Here is a 17,310-nt window from a genome sequence, read left to right as displayed (position 1 = left end):
ACGGCACCGAGTTCAAGAACTACACCTTGGATGAGTTCTTAGTGATGAGGGGATCAAGCATCAATATTCCGCACCTTACACCCCTCAACAAAATGGTGTAGCGGAGAGGAAGAACCGGACGTTGATGGATGCGGCAAGGACCATGATGGCGGAGTTCAAGTCTCCATACAACTTTTGGGCCGAAGCCATCAACACCGCGTGTCATGCATCCAATCATCTCTATCTCCGCAAAGGCTTGAACAAAACTCCATATGAGATTCTCACCGGTAACAAGCCCAACCTCAAGTACTTTCGGGTGTTCGGGTGTAAGTGTTTCATTCTCAAGAAAGGTGTTCGTTTGTCTAAATTTGAGGCTAGAGCTCATGAGGGCAGATTTGTTGGTTATGCTACAAACTCCCATGCTTACCGTGTCCTCAATAAGTCCACGGGACTTATTGAGGAGACGTGTAACGTGGATTTTGATGAGAATAACGGCTCACAAGTGGAGCAAAGTGGTACTTGTGATGTAGGTGATGAAATTCCTCCCCAAGCCATAAGAAGAATGGGTGTTGGTCATATCCTACCCATTGAGGAACCCCTTGTGGCCGAAGGAGAAGGACAATGTTCCACTCAAGTGGAACCATCACCAACCCAATACCCACACGCTTCCGAAGAACAAAGTGAAGTCCCTCAACCAAATGAACAAGATCAAGGGCAAGATCAACCTCAAGATGGTGGTGAGCCACCAAGTGATGCCCAAGGTCAAGTTCGCTCCTCCGAGCAAGTTCAAGATCAAGAAAAAGCTCAAGACGCGCTCAATATGATCAATTTTCCGCTCCTCAACTCACCCCTGAGGAGGAATTGGAGCGTCGTGCCGCCAAGATTGCATCCAAGCTCTCTACCAAGGGTCATCTCATGACGGATGTGCTTGGAAGCATTCGAAAGGGGTTAAGCACTCGTAGACAATTGGCAAACTATTGTGAACATCATGTGTTTGTCTCTTGTGTTGAACCCCAAAAGGTCTATGAGGCGCTCGAAGATCCGGATTGGCTTAATGCCATGCATGAAGAACTCAACAACTTCGAGCACAACAAGGTGTGGAGATTGGTGACAAGGCCAACGGGGAACCATAATGTCATTGGAACCAAGTGGATATTCAAGAACAAGCAAGATGCTCATGGGATCATCATTCGCAACAAGGCTCGGTTGGTAGCTCAAGGCTACTCCCAAGTCGAGGGTATCGACTATGGTGAAACTTTTCCTCCCGTTGCTCGCCTTGAATCCATTTGTTTGTTGATTGCTTATGCATCTCATCATAACTTTAAGTTGCAACAAATGGATGTGAAGAGTGCTTTTCTTAATGGTCCTGTTAATGAGTTGGTGTATGTCAAACAACCCCCCGGGTTCGAGGATCCCTACTTCCCCGATCATGTGTACCAACTCGATAAGGCACTCTATGGCCTTAAACAAGCCCCACGTGCGTGGTATGACCACCTTACCAAGTTGTTGCAAGATCCTGGGTTTGAAATTGGGAAAATTGACCCCACTCTTTTTACTAAGAAGTTCAAAGGGGAGTAGTTTGTATGCCAACTATATGTTGATGATATTATATTTGGTTCCCCTAACAAAGCTTTCAATGAGGAATTTGCCGCTCTCATGACCTCAAAGTTCAAGATGTCCATGATGGGAGAGTTGAAGTTCTTTCTCGGGTTCGAAGTCAAGCAAAGAAGAGAAGGAACCTTCATCAACTAAGCCAAATACACTCAAGACATGCTCAAGAGATTCAAGCTAAGTGATGTCAAGCCGGCTTCCACTCCAATGCCCGTCAAATGCCAACTTGACATAGATCCCAATGGTAAAGCGGTGGATCAAAAGGTATATCGCTCCATGATTGGCTCCTTGCTTTACCTTTGTGCATCTAGACCGGATATCATGTTGAGTGTGGGAATTTGTGCACGGTTTCAAGCCGCACCTAAGGAAAGCCACTTTGTGGCGGTCAAGCGAATCTTTCGATATTTGGCTCATACCCCAAACTTTGGCTTATGGTACCCAAGAGGAGCAAACTTCAACCTTGTAGGCTATTCGGACTCCGATTGGGCGGGAGACAAAGTGGATAGGAAGTCCACTTCCGGAGGGTGCCAATTCCTTGGTTGCTCTTTGGTGAGTTGGTCTTCTAAGAAGCAAAGTTGTGTCTCTCTCTCATCCACCGAAGCGTAGTATGTGGCGGCCGGTAGTTGTTGTGCACAACTTCTATGGATGAGGCAAACTTTAAAGGATTACGGTGTCATTTGTGACAAAGTGCCTCTTTGGTGTGACAATGAAAGTGCCATCAAGATTTCTCTCAACCCGGTGCAACACTTCAAGACGAAGCATATTGAGATTCGGTATCACTTCATCCGGGATCACATTAGGCGAGGGGAGATCGAGCTCAACTATGTCAACACTCATGATAACCTTGCAGATATCTTCACGAAGCCCTTGGATGAAGCAAGATTTCACGAGTGAAGGCATGAGCTAAATATCATTGATTCGAACAATGTGGCTTGAACCCTTGCACACCCCACCATACTCATCTTGATGTCTTGTTTAGGTGTAGGCATGGACATAGGGGGAGTGTTGTCTCTCAATGAACTCTCCCTCCCCCCATTATGCATAAATTGATCAACTCTTTCACATTAGCCATTTTTGATGGTACTTGTGCTTCAAAGACGAGTTTTGGTCATGGGCCCAAGGATAATTCTTCGCGGTGCCATACCAATTGATTCAAACATAGGTGGCTCCGGCCACCTCCCTCTCCTTGGTGAGGTTGTGTCGCGTGTTTGGTCCTTGTTGTCTCTTGCCTTTCTTTCTTCGTGCTGAGCTTGTGCTTGTGGTGTCTCGTGTGTTAGCTCGTTGGTGAGTCCGTTCTCTTGAAGGTTGCTTTGCAAAGGTTGTTTTTCCTCTCCTTCTTGCGAACCTTGCATTGTCTTGGGTCTACGGTACTACTGTGGCTTGCCACGGTACTACCACAGGAGCTGCACGGTACTATCGCAACCAGCACGGCAGTAATTTTTTACTGTCGCTGGAGGAGCGGTACTTCCGCCTAGGCGGTACTACCACGATGACGCGCGGTACTACCGCGTAGTCGCGAGCGCGCGGGGGTTAAGAGCAGGCAGGGGGAGTTCCAACTCCCCCATACCCATTCAACTCGTTTTCCTCACGTCGTCTATCTCTCTCTTGCCCAAGAACGGCGCCGGAGGATCTCGCCGGATCTTCGTCTCCGGCCGCTCTCCTCGCATTCCGTCCGGCGGGATCGTTCCCCACCACGCCCTCTTGCCATGGAACAAGGTTTCTCCCCAAATCCCTCTCTCTTTGTCTCGCTATTTCGTCTCTAGGTTTTTGGGGAGATGCATGTTGTTCTTGAGATTTTAGGCCAAATCTTTGCAAGAGTAGGGCGTAGTTGAGTAGCAATGCGTAGAGATGGTATTTGGTATGTTGCTCCTTGGTACATATGATCAACCGTAGTACCGCTCCATTCTCGCGGCTGTGTTCAGGTCCGTTCTGTCTCGGATCCGACCATGTGCGGTACTACCGCACCTCCCGTGCGGTACTACCGCACCTCCCGTGCGGTACTACCGCTCGTACGGTACTAGCGCCCCCCCCTGAGTGGTACTACCGCGCGAGGCGCGGAAGTAAAATTTTACTTCCGCTCTAGGCGCGGTACTACCATGCCATCTCGGCGCGGTACTACCGCGGCTAGAGCGGTACTAGAATTTTAGTTCCGCACATCCGTGCGATATTACCATTGATGTCAAATCTCCCATGTGGCAATTACCCAATGCTCTTTCTACTTGTTTCACTTGTTTTGTTTTGGTCTTTGCATTCATCCTTCTCGCTTCTTTTGCGTGTTCTTGTGTTGTGTGTCATAGGTGGCGGCTCCGGTTCCAATGTCCGTCGGTCGAACCCTGTTCACGACACAGGCTCGAAGCGCCTGCGCAACCAAGATGAAGCTCCAGAGGGCTCCAATTCCCCCCAACACAGAACCAAGACCACCGCCAACAAGTACAAGGAGCCCTCAATGGGCATGGATGAGATACCTCTTGTTGAGTTTGTCACTCGAAGGAAGATCAACCCCTATGTGAATCCCCGTGCAAACTTCAGAGGGAATGATTTGTTCTGGACCAAGCAGCAAAATCTTATCTATCTGGATGTGATCAAGGCCAAGCAGAACATCTATGTGGACGTGCACTGATTGGCATGAATCATATGAGGCAGGATAAGCACCGTGGCTATTTTGGTGAGGCTTTGGACCTGGTGGAGCAGTTTGGCATTGAGGATGTGATCTCTTTCCACCTTGACTTTGACCCTGAGATTGTAGCACAGTTCTTTTCTTCGGTCCACTTCCATCCTGATGAGGAACGGAACATGACCTGGATGACCAATGGTCAACGGATGACTGCTAAGTGGAAGGACTTCATGGATTTGCTTCAGGTTCCTGACGAGGGGCTCAACACGCCCGTTGGTGTCCGCCCTCATGCCAATCCTGATCCAGCCAGCAAGAACAAGCTTTAGCCTTACTATGTTGAGAAGACGCTTCCTAGTGGCAAGAAGGCGTGGGTGCTGAACTCGTTCCTTGACATCATGCATCGCATCTTCCAGAACTCCCTCTTTCCGCGCATTGGTGACAAGGACAAGGTGCATGCCTATCTCATGGATATGATGCTCATTTGTGAGGAGGCGCGTCATGCTCAGACGCAACCACTTGATGTCCCACATATCATGTGGTGCGAGCTTCGGTTTGCGGTGTTCAACCGTAAGGTACCCATCTATGGACCTTACCTGTTTCTTTTGATCACGAAGACTTGGGAGAAGCTCTATCCTGATGATGACTTTCTTGCCCCTGACTGGACTCGTCATGAGCCCATCAAGCTCCGCATCAAGACCCCGTGGGCCAACACCAGTACCCGTGTTGAGGCAGCGGCTGCTCAGATGGATGTGGATGAGGATGAGATCAAGGAGGAGGAAGCTTATGAGGACATCTCTGCTGGCTACTTGCCTTCATCTTCTGAGCCTTCTTGGGCTAAGAAGCTGAAGAACAAGATGAAGGCTCTGTTCTGCATGCAGGCCAAGGGGCAGTATAGGTCTCATGTTGCTCAGAAGGAGAGTCGCCGGCTTGACAAGAGGATCTTGAGGATGTTTGGCGAGGAGGTATCCAGTGGGTCCAAGAAGCACATCACCCCAGAGGTAGCTTGGATGGCAAAGCAGGGCTACAAGTGGACTGATTCTGAGGAGGAGAAGGAGGAGACCATTCCCACTGCCGAGACCGAAGTGGAGCGCGATGAGTGATCATATCATCCTGAGCTACCACCTGTGTCGTAGGTGTCCTCTCTGCCTTTTTGGTGTCTCAATGCCAAAGGGGTAGAGACTGTAGGATTTGCGATTTGCGTCTTGTGTCGTGTTGTTTTGCTTTGTCCCTTTGCTTTTGTTCTGTTAGACCTCGTTTGCTTTGGTTTGGTTTGTGCTCGTAAGACCTAGTTCCCTATCATATGGTGTAAAACATATGCACTCTAGCGTATCTTATTGTCTTTCATGCTTAGTATCCCGTGAGCGTATGCTATCTTGTGCCAGTTTCTTTTTGCTCATAGTTATTATCTTGCTTGCTTGCTTAGTGTAGGTTCATTTTTGCAAGATATGTCTTGTCCATAAAATATAGGGGGAGTGTTGATCCTAGTATGTGTGCCGTGCAGTCCAAAGCACTTCTCTAGTGTGCACACATCTAGGGGGAGCCCGTCTATATTTTATAGATGGTGGGATTACCGTTGTTTCTTTTTATATCCCTTCGTGCAAATCCCGTATTGTCATCAATCCACCAAAAAGGGGGAGATTGTAAGGGCATAATTAGCCCTTAGTAGTTTTGGTGATTGATGACAATGCTTTTGCGGAATAATCATGTGAAGTGAGCATTTCAGATATACCATGTCTAAGCACAAGAGGATTTGGTGCCCCTCGAAGCTTATTGAAGACGGCGTTTCTCTATGTTTCTTTTTGGTGGATTTGAGTCATAGGAAAGCCGTATTATTAAGAGGGGGTCCGCGTTGGGTGGAATCATCACGTACCGTCTATTCCATTTGCACCACATTTCCCTTTGGCTCTTTGGAGCATCCTTCGATTCTTCGTGTCTATGCAAAATGAAGGACTCCTAGTGTTGTTGTTCTGGGGCATGCGGTAGTACTGCTCTTCGAAGCGGTAGTACCGCAGGCCCTTGCGGTAGTACTGCAGGCCCTTGCGGTAGTACCGCTCCCTGGGAGCGGTAGTACCATGGCCTCAGGCCAGGTGCAGCTGCTCGAGCGGTAGTAGGGGCGGTTGTAATTTTTTACATCCGCGCCCTATGCGGTAGTACCGCTCCGTTGGCGCGGTAATACCGTGTGCTCTGTCCAAGCGCAGCAGCATGTGCGGTTGTAGGGGCGGATGTAATTTTTTACATCCGTGCCCTACGCGGTAGTACCGCTCCTGGCATGCGGTAGTACCGTGTCGGATTTTTGCATAGATCAAAACTCAGCGGAAGTAGCCGCGGATGTATTTTTATATGTCCATGCCTTCCCAGTCTAGACAACCCTGCTTGCGGTAGTACCGCAAGGGGGAGCGGTAGTCCCGCGCCAGCGGCACTACCGCCCTCGGCTCCTATGCAACAGGCCTGGGCTAGCTCCTGCCGCATTCGTGGTAGTACCGTGGGCTCGTGCGGTAGTACCGCTCGTCGGGTGCGGTAGTACCGCTCGTCGCAAGCTGAGTAACTGGATAACAATTGGATTTGTTCTTTCACTATATAAGGGGAGTCTTCTTCTCCAAGTTGACTACCTCTTCCACCCCCAAGCTCCATTGTTGCTCTAAGCTCCATTTTCTCTAGCCTATCAAACTTGTTGATTCTCTAGGGATTGCTTGAGAAGGCCCCGATCTACACTTCCACCAAGAGAAATTTGATTCCCCCCACTAATCCCTTGCGGATCTTGTTACTCTTGGGTGTTTGAGCACCCTAGATGGTTGAGGTCACCGCGGAGCCATATTCCATTGTGGTGAAGCTTCGTGGTGTTGTTGGGAGCCTCCAATTAAGTTGTGGAGATTGCCCCAACCTTGTTTGTAAAGGTTCGGTCGCCGCCTCCAAGGGCACCAATAGTGGAATCACGGCATCTCGCATTGTGTGAGGGCGTGAGGAGAATACGGTGGCCCTAGTGGCTTCTTGGGGAGCATTGTGCCCCACACCGCTCCAACGGAGACGTACTTCCCCTCAAAAGGAAGGAACTTCGGTAACACATCCTCGTCTTCACCGGCTCCACTCTTGGTTATCTCGTACCTTTACTTGTGCAAGCTTATATTGTGTTGTTCCCTTCCTTGCTTGCGTGCTTGTTGTTGTTGCATCATATAGGTTGCTCACCTAGTTGCATATCTAGACAACCTACTTTGATGCAAAGTTTAATTTGGTAAAGAAAAGCTAAAAATTGTTAGTTGCCTATTCACGCCCCTCTAGTCAACTATATCGATCCTTTCACTCACCATCTTGGAGCACTACCGGATCCACCTGCTCCATCTCCAACCCATCTCCTTCCTCATCCTCGCCGTCTTCGCCTACCTCTACAAGGCCTATCTAGGGGTGATGCAATCAGTGGAGCTTTTCCGGACCTTCTACAGCCTGCGGATCTCCGGAGGGCACCATCATTCATCCTGCGCCTCCTTCCACATGGATGAAAAGAGGGACAAGCTCATAATCGACATGCAGATCCACAAGAACGTGTAGGGCTTCCGGCAGTGCTGGGTCTACGTTGACGCCGGGCAGGTCAGCCCCCACTTTGCGATCCCGACCAAGCAGACCATGAAGATTTCCGGTTGCAGGCACAAGAAATTCATCAACCCCCGGGTTGAGGGCAGTTTTGGAGAGGCTGAGGGAGCTGCGGGCGGCCGGGCTTACGGCGGCGGCGGTCGCCAAAGAGTTCGTCGTCCACCACATCGCGCCCCTCCAGAATTGCTCCCGCCCAATGAAGGAGATCGCGGATGCCCAGGATAGGATCTGGCTGAGCAAGGAGATCCTTCCTGACAAGGGGGTGACCTAAGCCCTGAAGGTCCTACTTACCGAATAACCTGTGACCAGTCCCAAGGGGGCGCACCCGCTGTACCGCCTGGAGAACAGGGACAAGCTTGTTGGGGAGATGCCCCTGTTCGACCAATGGGGCCCGATCCTGGAGGGACACGAGGGGCCTCGTGTGAACCCCTTGGGGGCGGAGTCTGCCTCGGGGAGCCATGATGATGCGGAGGCCTCGACAGCCTCAGACATGGAGAGCATCATGGGGTCGCCCCCGTCATTCTGTGACCCACTCCACCAGGGCACCGATGGTGATGACGACGATGGCGGCGGTGCTGATGTCGACGAGGAGGCATCCTGCTTGGCAGCCCGCTAGCTTCGCGGGGTGGGGGCAGAGGATTGCACCGCACCCGCGGCTGGCGACGCCAGCAAGCCCCACGCGGTGACTTTCGGGGGCAGCCCGCGTGGGCCCTTTAGGGACAACAGTGGCAGCAACAGCGCCAGCAGGAAGCAGGAGGGGAGACCATGGGTTCCACCTAATGAGTAAGCCCCTATGATCCCATCTTTGTTATATGCTCTGTGTCCTGCACCCCGTGAGGTCTTGGCTGAGCTTGTGCTCTCGTAGGGGGTCTGAGAGGGTGGCCAAGAGGGAGAAGGAGGCCATGGCATAGGAGAAGGCCCCCAACCCAGGAGTAGCCACGCCGCGCGCGCCTTCCTTGCAGCTGCCTGCACGGACGCAGAGCGGGAGGTTGTCACTCTGGTGGGGCCATGGCGAGCCCTGAGCACACGGCAACACACTACAAGAAATACGTCAACTTATGACCATCACTATTGGTCATTGAATGGTCATTGTTTTCCATTTGTGACCTTTTTGTGACCAAAAACATCTGATCAAAAGCTGGCCATCGTAAACTGAAATTAATGACCTTTCTTCTGGAATGGTCGTAGACGTTTATAACCAAAAAAAGGTCGTAGATTCAACGACCAATTATTTTGGTCACTAGCAATTGGCCCACACCACATCAGATCCACCGTGATAAGCAGACGTGGCAGAATTACGACCAAATGAAAAGGTCGTAAAATAGAATCAGCCCGGTCCATTTCGGCCATCCACATGGGCCAAGCCCACTAATTCAATCCATTAATGTTTTTTCTCTTTATTTTGCTTATCTGCATGGGCCTGGCCCAATAATTTGGCCTTTATTTTCTAGGATGGAGCCTTTTTCTGATCAAATTTTCTATAGTCCACTATTGTTTTGGGCCATAGCCATTTTAGTCTAGTTCTAATTTGGGCCTTGGCCTTTTTATTTTCTGGGATGCAGCCTTTTACAAAGTTTTTTTATAGTCAACTCTTTTTTTAGGCCCAAGCCTATTTAGTTTAATTCTTGTTTGGGCCTCGGCCTTTTTAGAGCCGAGGTTCATATTTTGTATAACTTCAGAAAATGCATAACTATAAACAGCAAGATCCACATAACTATAAACACAGGCCTAGGTTCACAAGTGATCCACAAGCCTAGGTTCAAACAGCAAGATCCACATAACTTCAAACAGCCTTCAAACTTCACAGAAAATAAAGTGCTCCCAGGTACAAGTGGTCTGTCGGATGTGGGGTTCTGGCAAACCCTTAAGGTTCGAACACTGGGGTGCGCGCGAAGTCTTTCCCTCCTACCGATCTACGCCCTAGCTCGCTAAGATCTCGCGGACGAACTCGATGAACTCGCAACACACAAGGACACGAGGTTTATACTGGTTCGGGCCACCATTGTGGTGTAATACCCAACTCCAATGTGGTGGTGGTGGATTGCCTCTTGGGCTGATGTTGAACAGTACAAGGGAAGAAGAGCCTCCTGAGGTTGAGGTGTTCTTGGAGTAGGCTCTCGATCGAGTTAGATCAAGCTAAGATCAGATGCCTCTACTATGGTGGCTAGCTCTACTTATATAGGCCCTGGTCCTCTTCCCAAATATCGAGCAGGAAGGGAGCCAACAACGGCGGGCAAATTTGAAGGGGGACAGCTAGTACAGGCTATCCTGACAAAAGCAGTCTTCGCCGGCGAAAAGCTCTGGTGGTGACACCGTCTTGGGCTCCACGATGACCTCTGTCTCGCCGTCCTCCTGGTCTTGGTCTCGTTGCACCAATATAGCAACCTTTGCCTGATGCCTCGGTACTCTTCGCCTGCACTGGCCTCCTAAGCACCAAAGAGGAAATAAGGACGTTGCGCGCACTGGCGCCCGCCTGGTGCCGTTCGTCATGGCTCACGTCACGAGAGGCTCGTAAGGTTTGCCCCGCCTTGATATCTCCGCTCCTCGTGAGCCTGCCTGGCTAGGCCACTCCAGAGGAGGTCTTGCGTCGTCCGCATCGCGAGGCTTGGACCCTCGCGAGGGTCTTGGATGCCTTGTTGATGAAGATGGGCCGTACAGCCTGCTGGCTTGGCCACGCCGTGGTCCGCAGGCAGGCAAGTCTGGGGACCCCCGTTCCCAGAACACCGATAGTAGCCCCCGGGCCCAAGGTGCGCTCGGGCTTGGCTTCACGGCGAAGCCAAGGGTCAAGTTCGGAGCACCGTGGGCTCCAAAAGCCTGCGGCATCGGTTGACGCGTGGTGGTTGATTGGACGTGGGCGTCTCCACTTCCCCATGTTGCCCCGGCAACGGCACGACTTGACAAGTCCCTGCGACATGCAAGGAAAACCATCATTACCTGCGATCGTGGGAGACGCCGATTGGCCTTCTCTTGCTATAAATGGGGAGGGGGGCGGAGCCCTCGTTGCCCATCTCTTCCTCGCTTGCTTGCTTCTTCCTCCTTGCTCCACTGCTGACAACAATGGCGCCTGTCAGAAGGTTTTCTGCTGAAGAGAAAGGAAAGGCTCCCCGTGATGATCCGGGGCCTCTTCCGCCGAAGAAGAGGTCGATCCATTGCCGTGATGAAGCGGCGATGCAGGTCGTGTCGAGGCCTTGGTGCGAGCGGCCTCCTCCGGGGTACCCGCTACCCATGTACGCCCAAGCCGAGGGCTCGGGAGGACAGAGTGAAGAGCAGCACCGCCCGCGCCGCGTCCGGGGTCGCCGCACCACGACGACGCGTGTCGTTGCCCCTGGGATCCACGCCGCTGACTCCTCGCGTGAGTTGGTGCTGTGGGCGCCGATGCCTCCAAGCTCCTGGATCCGCTTCCCGCAGTTCTTCACTGACGTGATGCCGCCGAGGGGGCCTCTCGAGATCTGGTTGCAGCACGCCGACTGGAGCGCTCCGGCGTCCGGAGCGGAGATCGAAGCAGTCCCCACCGGCAAGATCTTCATGACTCGTGACTGGGGCAAGATCGCGCGGGTCTGCCGTGCGAGGGGCGCCCTCGCGATCCACTTCGAGTACGATGGTGCTTCCACGTTCTTCTTCAAGGTCTTCGACGCTGAGGGCCGCCGCCTGGAGTGCTGCTCCAGAGAGGAGCGTGAGGCTGACGCGCGTCCCGCTCGCGGGCACTCCAGCAGCAGCAGCCCTTGGGAGTCCAGTAGCTCTCCTGAGCTCTATGAGACTCCGGAGACAAGCGATGACAGCTACGTGCCCCCGAGCTCTCGACGTGCCCGGAGCAGAGCTGCAACGTCAGGCCGTCGCCGCCGCTGATCTGGATGGGGTTGGTGTCGGCCCTCCGTGGCCCACTGTTGATGCTGGCGTCCGCCACGGAAGGGTGTAGATAGGATTCCCCTTAGTATCAGCTTTTTTTCCTGAGAAGAACCATGAATCACCCCGTGGGGGCATGTAAGGGTCTGTAATGTCTTTTTTACTTATCTTCCTTGTTATGAAAATTTGGTGAACGCACGTCCCGTTAAGGCTCGGTCCCATGGCGGAGCCAGAAGCTCGCGTCCTATCTTCAGCCGCACTGACTCGCGTCTTCAGCCATCTGCACCTCCGCGACCCCAACGCTCGCCTTGACGAGCTGCTGGAGCCTGTGGCTGAAGATCACTGCGACGCCGCCGTCGTAGCTGTACAAGGTCAAGTGGAGGCCTTGCTGAGGAGGTTCCGCGGCTTTGTCTCCGATCCTTTGTCTGGCGACGCCGCGGATCCTGCGGCTAGTGGTGAAGGTGAGAACATCGTTGCCCGCGGGGAAGCGCCTTCCGCAGGCGATGGCGACGTCCAGGGGTGACCTGCAGCTGTTTCTCCTGTTTCGTTCCTACAACATGTATCAGGCCTCGTGGAGGCGTTTAGACTTTTCATTTGGTATTGTGAGAACAATATGATTGTAATATTTGCTTCGAGATTTTGTGTTTTCCTTCCTATTTGCTTTGTTCTGCGTCGGCAGAGCCCGGCCCCGCGCATACCTCAACCGCCATTGGGCCGACCGGAGACCAGGACGATCCAAGGAGTGAGGGGCTACGTGACCAGTTAGGCTCCTGAGTCGCGATGCTCAGGAGTACCCCTTGACGCGCAAACAACATATAGGGAGAGTTCATGAGGATAGATTAATGTTCTACGTCGGCAGAGCCCGGCCCCGCGCATACCTCAACCGCCATTGGGCCGACCGGAGACCAGGACGGACCAAGGAGTGAGGGGCTACGTGACCAGTTAGGCTCCTGAGTCGCGATGCTCAGGAGTCCCCCTTGACGTGCAAACAATTTCCATACCTGCCCTCACCGAGGCCTTGGGAGGGGCACGCGACGCCCAGGTCCGGGGGACCTGGTTGGGTGGCGTGCGCTTGCGCGTGACCCGAGCGCAGCCCCCGTGCCTAGCCCCCTCGTGCGAATCTCCCGAGGGGAGGCGTTGTGGTGAGGTTGGGCGCTGAGCTCTGGGCTCACTGAGGTTGGTACGACCGTGGGGCCGCCCTCAGTTGTTTATCACCAGCGTGGAGCATAGTGCTTCCGCTTGTGCACGGGTATAGCCGCTCCTCGGCAGTGTCGACAGCCAGCGCGGAGCATGGTGCTTGCACTTGGGCGTGGGATGGGGGCCCCCCCCCGGGAGGAGCCCCCGGGGCGTGTACAGCCCCGCCCTGACACGTGGCTTGCACGGCAGGGCTGCGAGGTGTATCTAGGCACTCGTGAGCCAGCGCAGGACTCGCGAGGCCCTACCTCAAGCCAGGTTGCGCCTGGTCTTGAGTCTTGGTGACTGTATGTTCCTGCAAGGCGGTTAGATGCAAGCACTCTACGTCGTCAGGTCCCGGCCCTCGAGCGAGCTCAGCCGCCGCTGGTATGCCAGGTCGCGATGCCGTGGTCAAGGCCAGGGGGTGAGGGCTGGAGTGCCAGTAAGAGCTCCTGAGTCGCGATGATCAGGAGCCCCCCTTTTAACGTGCAAGCGAATTGCATAGGATGAGCAGACCTGTGGCAGGCGGCAATCGAGCAGGCGATAGCCGTTGGCAGGTTAAGCATGGAGAGCAGATCAACTTGGACAAATGCAGGAAGATAGATGCCACCGGGTCCGGCCCGAGCGGCTTGGGGATGACGCAGCCCGAGGGGCGCCCCCAGCAAGGTAAGCTAAAGACATAAGCAAAAGGGATACATGCCACAGGGACGGACCCATATGGCCTGGGAATAATGCAGCCCGTGGGGCACTCCCCGCTTAAACAAGCTTGGAAGATGTCACCTGGTTCTGTAGACGAAGTAGAGTTGGTGCAGCTGAAGGCGTGCGCTGAAGAAACGACTCCTCATGAGCCACCGGGACCCTGAGCCTCGGGAGGCTCTGGGGGCTCGGGAGGTTCCCTGAAGACCGTCTCCATCTCCTCCAGGACGGCATGGTACCTGGCCTCCTGAGCCGCCAAGACACGCCGCAGGTCGTGTTGATAGGCTGACGCCACACTCGGCAAGCCGAAGGGCATGCGAACGTAGCTGTGTGGTGGGCCCTCGCAGCGGCCCACACGCGATGGCCAGAAGCGCTCCTGATATGCGGCCCTGTTGAGCCCTAGGACGTCGACGCAGACACGCAGCCCAGCATCCTCGCAGCCCAGCATCCTCGCAAGGATGCGGAGCTGCGCCTCGTGAGCGGCTGTCGCCGCGCATGGCCCTTGCATCTTGCAGTTCTGAGTGGTCTTGGTGATGAACTCCTGAGTGGTGGGCACTCCTTGCCCTGTCCTCTCTTGAGGAACACGTGCCGCGAAGCATGCCTCCAAGTGGTGCCCAAGCGCCTCCCTCGTGAGGTTGGCAAGGTCTGAGGCCCTCCAGAAGAGAGCCCCCGAGCCCTGCCTGAGGAGGGCGCCGGGCACGCCTTCCTATGCGATGGAGAGAGGTGCCCCTGGAGCGGGCGCTGATCCTGACGAGGGTCCTGTCGCGACGCCGTCCTCCTGAGGTCCTGTACGGCGCGGCTGCTTCTTCTTGGGGATGGCCTCCGGAGGGCCTTCATTTCTGCTGTCGGGGTCGTCGATTGCTGCGGCTTGAAAGGCGCGCTCGAGGGAGCACACCGCATCCCTCTCTTCACATGGGACCGTGACGATTCCTCCGCTTCCTGGCATCTTGAGAATGTTGTAGCCATGATGAGTGACTGCCATGAACTTGGCCAGGGCTGGATACCCGAGGATGGCATTGTACGGCAGGCGGATGTGCGTGACGTCGAAGTCGATGAGCTCAATGCAGTAGTTCTTGCACTCCCCGAAGGTGACAGGCAGGCGGATCTGCCCTATCGGTGTGGTGGAACCGTCGGTCACTCCTGAGAAAGGCTTGGTGGGTTGGAGCTGTTCATATGGCACTTGGAGGTTGTCGAACATGTCGACGGACATGACGTTGAGCCCTGCGCCGCCGTCGATGAGGGTCTTGGTAACCTAAACATTGCTGATGACTAGGGAACACAACATAGGGAGGGCGCCAACGGTGGCCGCGCACTTGAGCTGATCCGCCGAGTTGAAAGTGATGGCGCATTGGGACCACCTGAGCGGGCGCGTGGCCTCGAGCTTGGGGAGCACAGCGTTCACCTCGCGAGTGCACTGTTTGAAGATGCGCTGAGAGGCTGGGGCCTGGGCGCCGCCCAAGATGCAGGCGATCGCACGCGGCTCCTGGAAGCCCCCAGCCCCCTCTCCTGGTGGTGGTCGTCGTTCCTTCTTGGTGGCGGCAACGGGGAAAGACTGGTGTTGCCCTAGGGGCGATCCTCACGAGGCTGGTCCCTCCAGGCGCCCTCGCGAGGTTGGTCCTGCCAGCGGTCCTCACGAGGCCGGTCGCGCCACTCCTGGCACAGGCCACGGTCGTCCGAGCGTCCGCCTCCACGTCCTCCTCCGCGGCCGTAGCCCCGATCGTTGCGCTCGGGGCGTCGACCGTAGCGTCCTTCCCGAATGGCTCTGAGCTCTTGACAGTCGCTGGTGTTGTGGGTGTTTAGGTTGTGGAAGGCGCAGAACGGTTGGCTGTTCTTGGACGACTCGGGCCTACCCCGCTTGGTGTCAGGCTCCGCTGCGAGCACAGCTGCCTCCTTGCGCTTCACATCCTTGGCCTTGGTCTTCTTCTCCTCCGCTCCTACAGCTGGCAGCTCGAGGAGAGAAAGGCGCCCCTCCTCAGCTCTTGCGCACATGGTCGCCAGGTTGAACAGCTCCTGAGATGTGCAGAGCTCCTCGTGGATGGCGAGCTCTTCCTTCATCTTGACGTCACGGACGCCGTCGGAAAACGCGGAGAAGATGGCCTCGTCCGTGACCTTGGGGATCTTGAGGCGGGTGTTGTTGAAGCGCTGGATGTACTTCTGGAGGGTCTCTCCTGGTTGTTGCTTGATGCGGCGTAGATCACCCGCGGCCGGTGGGCGGTCGCGAGTGCCCTGGATGTTGGCGACGAAGCGGTCGCGCATCTCGTCCCAAGAGGAGATCGAGCCGTGCTGCAGGTTCAGGAGCCAGAAGCGAGCTCCATCCTTGAGAGCCATGGGAACCCAGTTCGCCATGACCTTTTCGTCGCCGTTGGCCGCTTCGATGCTCAGCTCATAGAGCAGCAGGAACCCAGACAAAATCAAAGCTATTGAGCAGATTGAGGTGCCCAAGCGGATTAAAGATGTGCGTCGGCTCACTGGCTGCATCGCTGCCATGAGCCGATTCATCTCCAAATCCGCCGAGCGTGCCCTTCCCTTCTTCAAAATCTTGAAGAAGGCAGGCCCAATGGAGTGGACCCGAGAAGCCGAGGCGGTGTTGCAGGATCTGAAGAAATACCTTTCCTCCATGCCAATACTGGTTGCGCCTAAACCACAAGAGTCGTTGCTGTTGTATCTAGCGGCGACAAATCAAGTTGTCAGCGCCGAACTGGTGGCGCAGAGGGAGGTCGACGAAGAGGCAGTGGCGGCGGCAGAACCAGCGGATGGCAAGCCAAAGATTCTCCCGGCAGGGCCTGATGCCGCAAGGCAAGTCCCCCGGCAGAGTCTGGTGTCACCGAGGCAGTGCCTGCACAGACGGTTGAGGTGGTGCAGAAGAAGAAGATAGTGCAGCACCCGGTTTACTTTGTCAGCTCCATCTTGCAGGGGGCTAGGTCGAGGTACTCCGGTGTGCAGAAATTGCTCTTCGGCCTCCTTATGGCCTCGAAGAAGCTGCGTCATTACTTCCAAGCCCACGAGATCACTATCGTCACTCGCCTCCCTTTGCAACGGATACTGCATAACCCAGATGCAACCGGAAGGATTGTGGAATGGGCCTTGGAGTTGTCAAGTTTTGGTTTGTAGTTTGAAAGCACCTCGACAATTCAGAGCAGAGTCTTGGCAGAGTTCATTGCAGAATGGACCTCAACGCCTGACGAAGAAATCCAGGAGACCACTCTCCCCGGCAAGGAAGCAGACCGCGACTGGATCATGTACTTTGAGGGGGCTTTCTTGCTGCAAGGCGCCGGTGCCGGCGTGCTGCTCGTCGCACCCACCGGAGAGCACCTCAAGTACGTGATCCAGATGCGCTTTCCCAGCGAGATGTCCACCAGCAACACTACGGAGTACGAGGGGCTGCTTGCCGGTCTCAGGATCGCGGCGGACCTCGGGGTTAAGAAACTCATCGTCAGGGGTGACTTGCAGCTTGTTGTCAGACAGGTCAACAAGGATTACCAGAGCCCATTGATGGAGGCTTACGTAGATGAGGTGAGGAAACTGGAGGAGCGCTTCGGCCGTATCCAAGCGGAGCACGTCCCCCGGATAGAGAACGACGTCGCCGATTACCTGTCGAAGCAGACTGCATTCAAGCTACCTGTGGTTAATTCAACCATCCGCCGAACCATTAGCGGGGCAGAACAAGCGGAGGAAGTCAGGTCCCGGCAAGTACTTTCCTACCGAGCCCCCTGGGGCTGCCGGCAAGGGTGCTGCCGTGGACGCTGAGCCTGCCAAAGGGCAACTAGCTCCGGTAGGGCGTCAAGCCCTGGCCATGGAGACAGCCGCGC

This window comes from Triticum aestivum, chromosome 3D, assembly GCF_018294505.1.
Source record: "Triticum aestivum cultivar Chinese Spring chromosome 3D, IWGSC CS RefSeq v2.1, whole genome shotgun sequence".
NCBI lineage: Eukaryota > Viridiplantae > Streptophyta > Magnoliopsida > Poales > Poaceae > Triticum > Triticum aestivum.
This window is presented reverse-complemented; position numbering follows the sequence as displayed.